We start from the raw sequence: 7,743 nt of genomic DNA, 5'->3' as shown, positions 1-7,743 counted from the left end.
ACTTGAACTGTTAATACTATTTTTTTTGTTCCCATAATCAAGATTTTTCTTCTTTGGTTAAGTTTCATTTGTTGGATGACCTAATTTATGCTATTTAAGTTCAGTTCTTATTCCTTTTAAAATACTTTTTTTTTCTCTATTTTCATTCTCAACTTAATTTATGCATATATAAGAACTTATTCGCAACCCTTGCTAACAAGTTAGCCATGATCCATTTGGCTAGTTTGATCACAAAGAAAAATTCAGCGAAGTTGGAAAGATAGAGCACGGTTAGTGAAACTTGAAAAATGCTTATAGTTGAACTTCGAGCTTTATAAGAGAGCTTGTGAGGTGGATAACGATTAGGATTTATCCTCTAATCTTACCAATATAAATCCTAAATTTCCTATGGATATCTACATGCTTTTAGGATGTTGTACAATTTTCATCAACTATCTATAAGTTTCTTAAGGTTTATAAAATCTTGGATAAGGCTTCTAATATTCCATATTGCCGTGAGGCTCAAAAAGCCTAGAGGGGAGTTCAGATGTCGTCCCCAACCACTTGGGCTGTGTATTTTGGCCAAGGCTTCCGCCAATCTTTTACGCAACCAAGTTGCTGTGTAGCTATTGAATAATTCCTGCATTGGTAGATTCAGGCAGTCGCACTGGTGTACGCACTGCAAGACAAGAAATAAAATAAATAATTAGAATATTGTGTATAAATAAAATATATTATTAAATTTAAGTACTACCTGGAGCTCATCGAATTAGAAGTCCTTTTGGGACTTTGGGACCTTGGAGTATACGTAGTAGGTGCATGACTGCATGTGGTAGCCCGTCAACACCGAGTTGATGCATGAGAAGAAGACCCAATCATGCCCAATGTTGTTTGTGAATTTCTTATTTATCATTAATCTAATATATAATTTTTATTTTTTGTTAACAAAAAAAGGTAAAACCACTTATGCGGCATCCGCTAGGGGGTGATGTACCTGCGAGGTACTGGAGGTACGACAAGTGCGGTGCAACTGAGGATGGACTGGGGAAGGCACGGAGGAGCCCCATCTGCGACGTCTCGAGAGTCACACCTTACGGGTGAGCTTCGGTGGGTCAATCGACAATCTCTGTAATGGTCAAGCCGTTGAAGGAGTGGCCGGAGGTGCTGGGAGAGGATGTGTGGATGCTTTCGGAGCATCAAAAGCATCAACGGTGGGTGGTGGAACCACTTGCATACATCCATGCCCATGTCCTGGGGACGTTGCAACAGTGCCTCGAGTCATGCCTATTAGTGAAAAATAAAATACATTGGTTTTTTTTATCTTAGAATGTACTTGATTGTGTTTATTTTGTGTGTGTATTGAGTATGCGCATATGTATGTGTGGTTGCGTTAAGTGTGCATGATGTGTGTTTGTTTTTTTGAGCGTGCATGGCGTGTTTGTAAGTTCCTAACAACATTTTTAGTCTGAGGATTACTCCACTTATGAAATTAATGAAATTGATTCTAGCTACGATGAATGGATATCATCGCTAGAAATGATTTCATTCATCACACATATGAAAGACACCCAAAATCGAACATTGCTAATTAAGTTTAACGGGCTTGAACTATAGTATGTGTATGTATTTTAGCCTTTGTTTGTTTTGGCTATCACCATTGTATTCACCTGAAAAGACTGATAGTTGCTAAGTACGCTTAACGTGTTTGAACTATATTATGTGTGTGTTAGGCCTATTTATTGTTGGTTCTGTTTGTTGTTAGCCCTATAATGTCGTTAGACCTATTTGTCGTTAATTATTATGGTTAAATCTACGGATAGGCCTAATGTCATTATGGCCTAATTTTCGTTTGGCCAAACAATATTTGTCCAATATGTGTTAGAGGGAAAAATTATTTATAAAATGCAAAAAAGAAATTATGAAAAAGGTGCATTTTATTTTTTTTTTAAATTTTAGGCAAAGCTAGTTTGAAAAAAAAAATAAATGACCAAAGATCTGGGATTTTAAATCTCAGCTTTGCCTCAGTTTTTTTAAAAAAAATAAATGACCAAAGATTTGGAATTTGAAAATGACTAAGATATGGGATTTCAAGTCCCAGGTCTTTGACGAATAAAAAAAAATCACTAAGATCTGGGATATATGAAAAGTTGTCACAAAAGGGATTTCAAATCTTAGATATGTTAAAATTTTTTAATAGTGCAGTATAAAGCGAGCAAAGCTGGTATTAAAAAGTCCAATTTTATGTGTATAAAAACAAAAAAAATTTCTTTTTCATCACACAAAATTTCATTCTTCCTTCGAAAACTTGATGGTCTGCATTCTTAGAAAAATTTCGTAGTTGTTGCAAGTGTGAATTTTTTTTCGTTCGACGTATAATTTTTTGTGTCAAACCTAGTAAGTTGCTTTTACTGATTACATTTTTTTTTTATCTATATGCATTTCGTTGTTTCATAAAAATATTTTATCAATTTAATTTCTATATGTTTTATTTTATTGTGTAGAAATGATGCAATAAAATAATATTGATATTGTTTTATATTTTGTAGGTGAACGAATTAATTTATATGATTGTGTAAGTTATGGTCGCCCTCCTGTCAAATCTTTTAGAATATGTCGTAGTACAACGTTTGTAGAATTGGAGTCTAGTTTGTATGAAAAACTTAACCTCCGTATGATTAATTTTAAGTTATAAATATATTTTAAATACTAATATATAATGGTGATAAAAGACGGGAGATGGTGTTGTCAATTAATATAGATGAAGATGTCCAATTTTTCTTCTTCTGCGGTGAGTAGATATGGGTTTGTTGAAATTTTTGTTGAAGTAGAGAAAATTTATGAAAATAATGTAGCAGATGACTCATTTGTTGGTGATTGGGGAACATATATGTCTATGTTAACAGAAGATCCACACAACTTGCTAGCAGTAAGACAAGCTATGGTCACGTTGAGATTAATGAAGATTATGCTGGTCCATCTATATTCCACCAATAAGACGATGAGTATTCTGAGCCAGAAGTAGATAGTTTTTTAAATAATGATCCAGTGGACTCAAAATCAAACGAAGTTGAAAATGATCCAGAGGGTCAAAATGATAATAATCTTGAATATGATGATGAAGTCAGCATTCCAGTTATGTTGGATGTGCTTGAAAGTAATAGTAATGAGTCATCAAGCCATGTTGAAGAGGGGATTAATTTGAATAAACCAGCTTCATCGAGCCCACTTTCTCTGTATTTGGTAATTCCATTTTTCAGTACACCACATCCAGAGGTCACTGTTGACTCGCACGATATCCTTTCTGGCAATTGGGGTCATTTTTATGACTCAAACTTCGGAGAACTTGAATGTGGAATGATTTTCAAGGGTAAAGCCCACTTGAAAGCGAGTGTACAAGATTTCTCAATGCTGTTTGCAATATGAGAATATTGTGTGGTTGAGAGCAAACCAAACTATGAAAAGTTGTGTGCAAGTACAATGGGACCACTAGGTACAATTAGATGCTACGGGGATATTTGAAGCCAATATGAGATTATTTAAAATTACAAAGTACGTGGGACTACATACGTGTTTGATGAATGAGATTTTTATTGATCATCGTAACTTGGGTAAGAGTATGATAACAACACATTTGCTTGGTATGGTTCATCAAGACCAAGCATATGACATTAAGTATGTCTAGCAGAATATGAAAGATAGGTTTGATTTTGAAATATCTTATCATAAGGCTTGACAAATTTTGAAAGTGACTTGAGAAGAGGTTTACAGAACTTGAGAAAGCTCTGTGTAGAAAATGCCTAGATACATGGCTGCATTACAAGAATAGAATTCAAAGACCGTTGTTGCGTGATTGCATCTGGATACTACTAGGCCCAATCTGAGCCCAATCTGAAAATGTTGAATTATGTATTTTGGGGTTTCTGAAAATGTTAATCAATAGTTATATTATTAGTGTGAGCATTATTAAATTAAATATTATTTTTTTTGTAAATATTTTTATATGAAATAAAGTTTTATTATTTTTTATAAAATAATAATTGTTATTGATAAATAATAAGTGTAAATATACGTAAAAATGATATATTATCATGACATGAGGACAACAAACGCAAAGAGCTTATTTTGTTAAACACTCTTTATTATTCAAACACTAAATCTTATTCTTAAAATGAAATTCAATATTTGTATACTTTTAAAAATATTTTATTATAAAATATAAATACTTATAAGGTACCTCAAATAAATTCAGGCAGACACCCGCTAAACCTAAGTAGTTTTCTTGAACTCGTTGTCTTACGATGGGCAGGAGATTTATAGGGGTGGGCCCCATACTTAAGCTATAATAATAATAGAGAAAATGGAACATTCTGATTGTTTATGGGTAAAGATGTAAGATTGATGGGAGGGAAGATTATATAAGTTTAACACTACATCATCATCATCATCATCATCACATATATCTATAACTACAGCACAAAACATTGAACAAAGTCTTGCACTACTAATTTTAGGCCAAACAAATACTTTTTCAAAATAGAGGTTCAATTGGATTGATATTTTATGTGATTGGTCATATTATTCTCTTTGAATGTCAGATAATTATATTATAAGTATAATTTATTTATTATATAATTATTATAGATATGATCAAATATGATCTACGATAGAATATTATGTAAAAATGAAAGGGATCGACTGCATTTTTTCCAGTTTAAAAAATATTAGGGCTGATAATATTGATTGATAGGTTGTCGAAAACCATTAAAATTGATAATTGATCCTACAACTATAACAATAGTGAAACCAGATCGAATTTCAAGAGAACTAATAATTAATTTCTCAATCTTGATTGTGGTAATTATCAAAATAAGGAGGGGACTTTTTGAGATTTCTAACGAAATAATCTCGAATGAGCTGAAAGCAAGAATAAATAATTAGGATAAAATATAGAGAAAAGAATTCTAGTCCAACAGAATGTATCACCCAATTGTTACGTTTGATTATTAACCACAACTGATTAATTTCACATGCAAGCATTCAATTTTAAAATTTCTTAGGATAGTCATAATTGATTTTACATACAAGCATTTAACTTTGAATTTTTTATTGTAATTGATTTGACTATAACATTTAAATCAAGGCTTATTATCCCGTAGATTGGACACACGATACAAAAAAGTGATTCAATAGCAACGAAAAAATTAACGTCGATCTAATAGCAAGTAAAATTTCATTGTTACTCCACATTATCTAATACAAGAAATTTACTAGTTAATGAACTTAGCAACGAAAATTTAACTAATTTAACGACAAATTATTTTGAATATATATTAAATAATCTAGATTAATAACGAAAATTTTACTTGTTAATTAGCTCAACGCTGATTTAAGTATCAAATTTTGCCGTAGCTATTGACCCATTTTCTTGTAATGACAATAGCGTTCTGTATCAATTTGATAATAGCATTAGCATATTAAAAATAGTTAAACTTAAATTGAATAATTGAGATAGCTACAATCATTTGACTTAGTTTGTTTATCCTACGAATAAATCATACTAATCACTTAATCAATTTGCTTACTACTTGTATCAATCCTTCTTGACAATTACAGAGCACTGAACTCAAGGATAAAAAAAATAATAATTAATATTGAATTGATTTGTTAGATCTATTAATAATAATGATTTCGTAAACAATAAATCAAGAGGATAATATACTTGGAAAAATCAAAATAACGCAAAATCTCACAAGACATAACAGATGGGTTCAACATTTTCGTTGAAGAGAGAGGAGTTAATTACACATTATGTGTTGAGAAAAAACCTAAAAATCCTATAAGAAAACATGAACTAAATTAGAGTTTGAGATCAAATTTTCTTCTTATCTCTTTTGGGGTTCTTTTGGGGATTTTATGTTATTTAGAAGTCAAAGTTGGAAATATATAAAACTATGACGCTATCCGATGCGTAATGCCAATGCATGCAAAACGAATCTGAAGTGTTCAAACTTTGATTCTCTCTTGTTTGATTATGCAACTCTCCTTGTTCTTTGCTCATAAATGGATAACTCTCTCAACCCCAACCCCCCAACCCCCACATAAATGAGGTGTTCCACAGTACACGAATATCGAGATGCATTCAAAACAAAAATACTAAATATTGATTAAATGAAAAAAATAAAATTTTCAATGATCATCTTATTGGTGTATTGATATGTTTACAGGAGTTTAGCAGTATTATAAAATGTTGAAGGAGCAGTAGAGTTTCCAAAATTATTGGGCGGGAAAAAATATTTAACACTTTAATACTAAGTATCTTTGTCGGGTGGAAATCATGTGAAAATGGATTAAGTACGCCTCAAAACTAGATAAGTGAGGAAAATCCAGACAAAAAATGAGCGCTCAAAAACGTGCAAAAATATGTCTGAATGGATATATGTTCTTGTTAGTTACCTCCAGGTCTCTTAACTATAATAGCTAGTTAAGACAATTTAAGGGTTGGTTGAGCATGGTCCCAATAGCCTAAACTTGTAGGGTAACTCTATTTTCATCGAAATTGATTGGTCCAACTAGATGGCAGGTTAGCCATGCATGCTCGACACCATCAGTAGGTGCTGACATGTCGGCGAAATAGGTTGAGCCATTCGTGGTCCGTAGGTGCTCCTCTATGCAATCTGCACTGTCCAGTCGGGCTAAGTGTTGGACCCTATCCCTTGGGCTTTGAGTGCCTTCTTGTTCTTTGATTTTTTAGCACAAAGGGGCTTCGATTTTCTGGTTGATTGAACCTCACAATTCCATCGACTTTGAAATATACTCTAGAACTACAAATGTTTTTTATCAGACGGTGGGAATATTTTCATTTGTTGAAAATAGAAAGTTAGCAAAATCTCCTCGTAATTACAGTCCTAGAAAGGGTTTTATAGTTCCATACCCGATAAGTAGATGTTTGGCATGTATCCTATTTTGTTAAAAATGAGAGGTATATGACAATGACTCATACACTCAATACACCAATAGTGCTGATGGGGGTGCATAGTATTTATTGAAGAAAGGACCCAAATATCCCCTTTATATGGTTAAGATGACATAAAATTTCAGGAAGGATCCATACAATGACCCGAAATCCACTTCAATCTGACCCGCCTTGGCGGTCCGAGATTTGAATCGTGAATTCTCTAACAGCTCATAGCTTGAGATGCTGCTGCATAGACTAGACCTGATTGGGCCTAAAAAATATGACTGTTCCACCGTATTTGTGGTAGGACGCATTTTACTCTAGTTTCGATCACATTGAAGGGGAAAAATCTAGAAATCCCCCTTGTGATAATAGGAATGTTAAAAAAAACCCCTATGAAAATTAAAGTACCATATACCCCCCTATGATATAAAATAAAGTTAAAAAAATCCCCTCCGTACAAAAATTGGGCCACACGCGCTTTGACTGCAATTTTTCTATAAAAATACTTTTTTTTTATATTTTTTCCCTTATCTCACATTTAATATATAATATTATATATATGTATTTATTAAGTAAATATTATTTTATATAATAATTATTTAATTAAAATATTATATATTTCTATTAATAATAAAATATTCTTTTATATAATAATTACTTAAGTATTTATATAATAAAATATTATTTTAATTAAATTTAATTTAATTTTATGTATAATTTTAAGAAAAACAGTAGCGGTGGCGGTGTCTAAGAGGAGGGCGACGCCCTCCTCACCCTGAGCGAGGGCGCCGGCCGTCGCCCCGATC

The sequence above is a fragment of the Sesamum indicum genome, linkage group LG8 (assembly GCF_000512975.1).
Source record: "Sesamum indicum cultivar Zhongzhi No. 13 linkage group LG8, S_indicum_v1.0, whole genome shotgun sequence".
In the NCBI taxonomy this organism is placed as follows: Eukaryota; Viridiplantae; Streptophyta; class Magnoliopsida; order Lamiales; family Pedaliaceae; genus Sesamum; species Sesamum indicum.
This window is presented reverse-complemented; position numbering follows the sequence as displayed.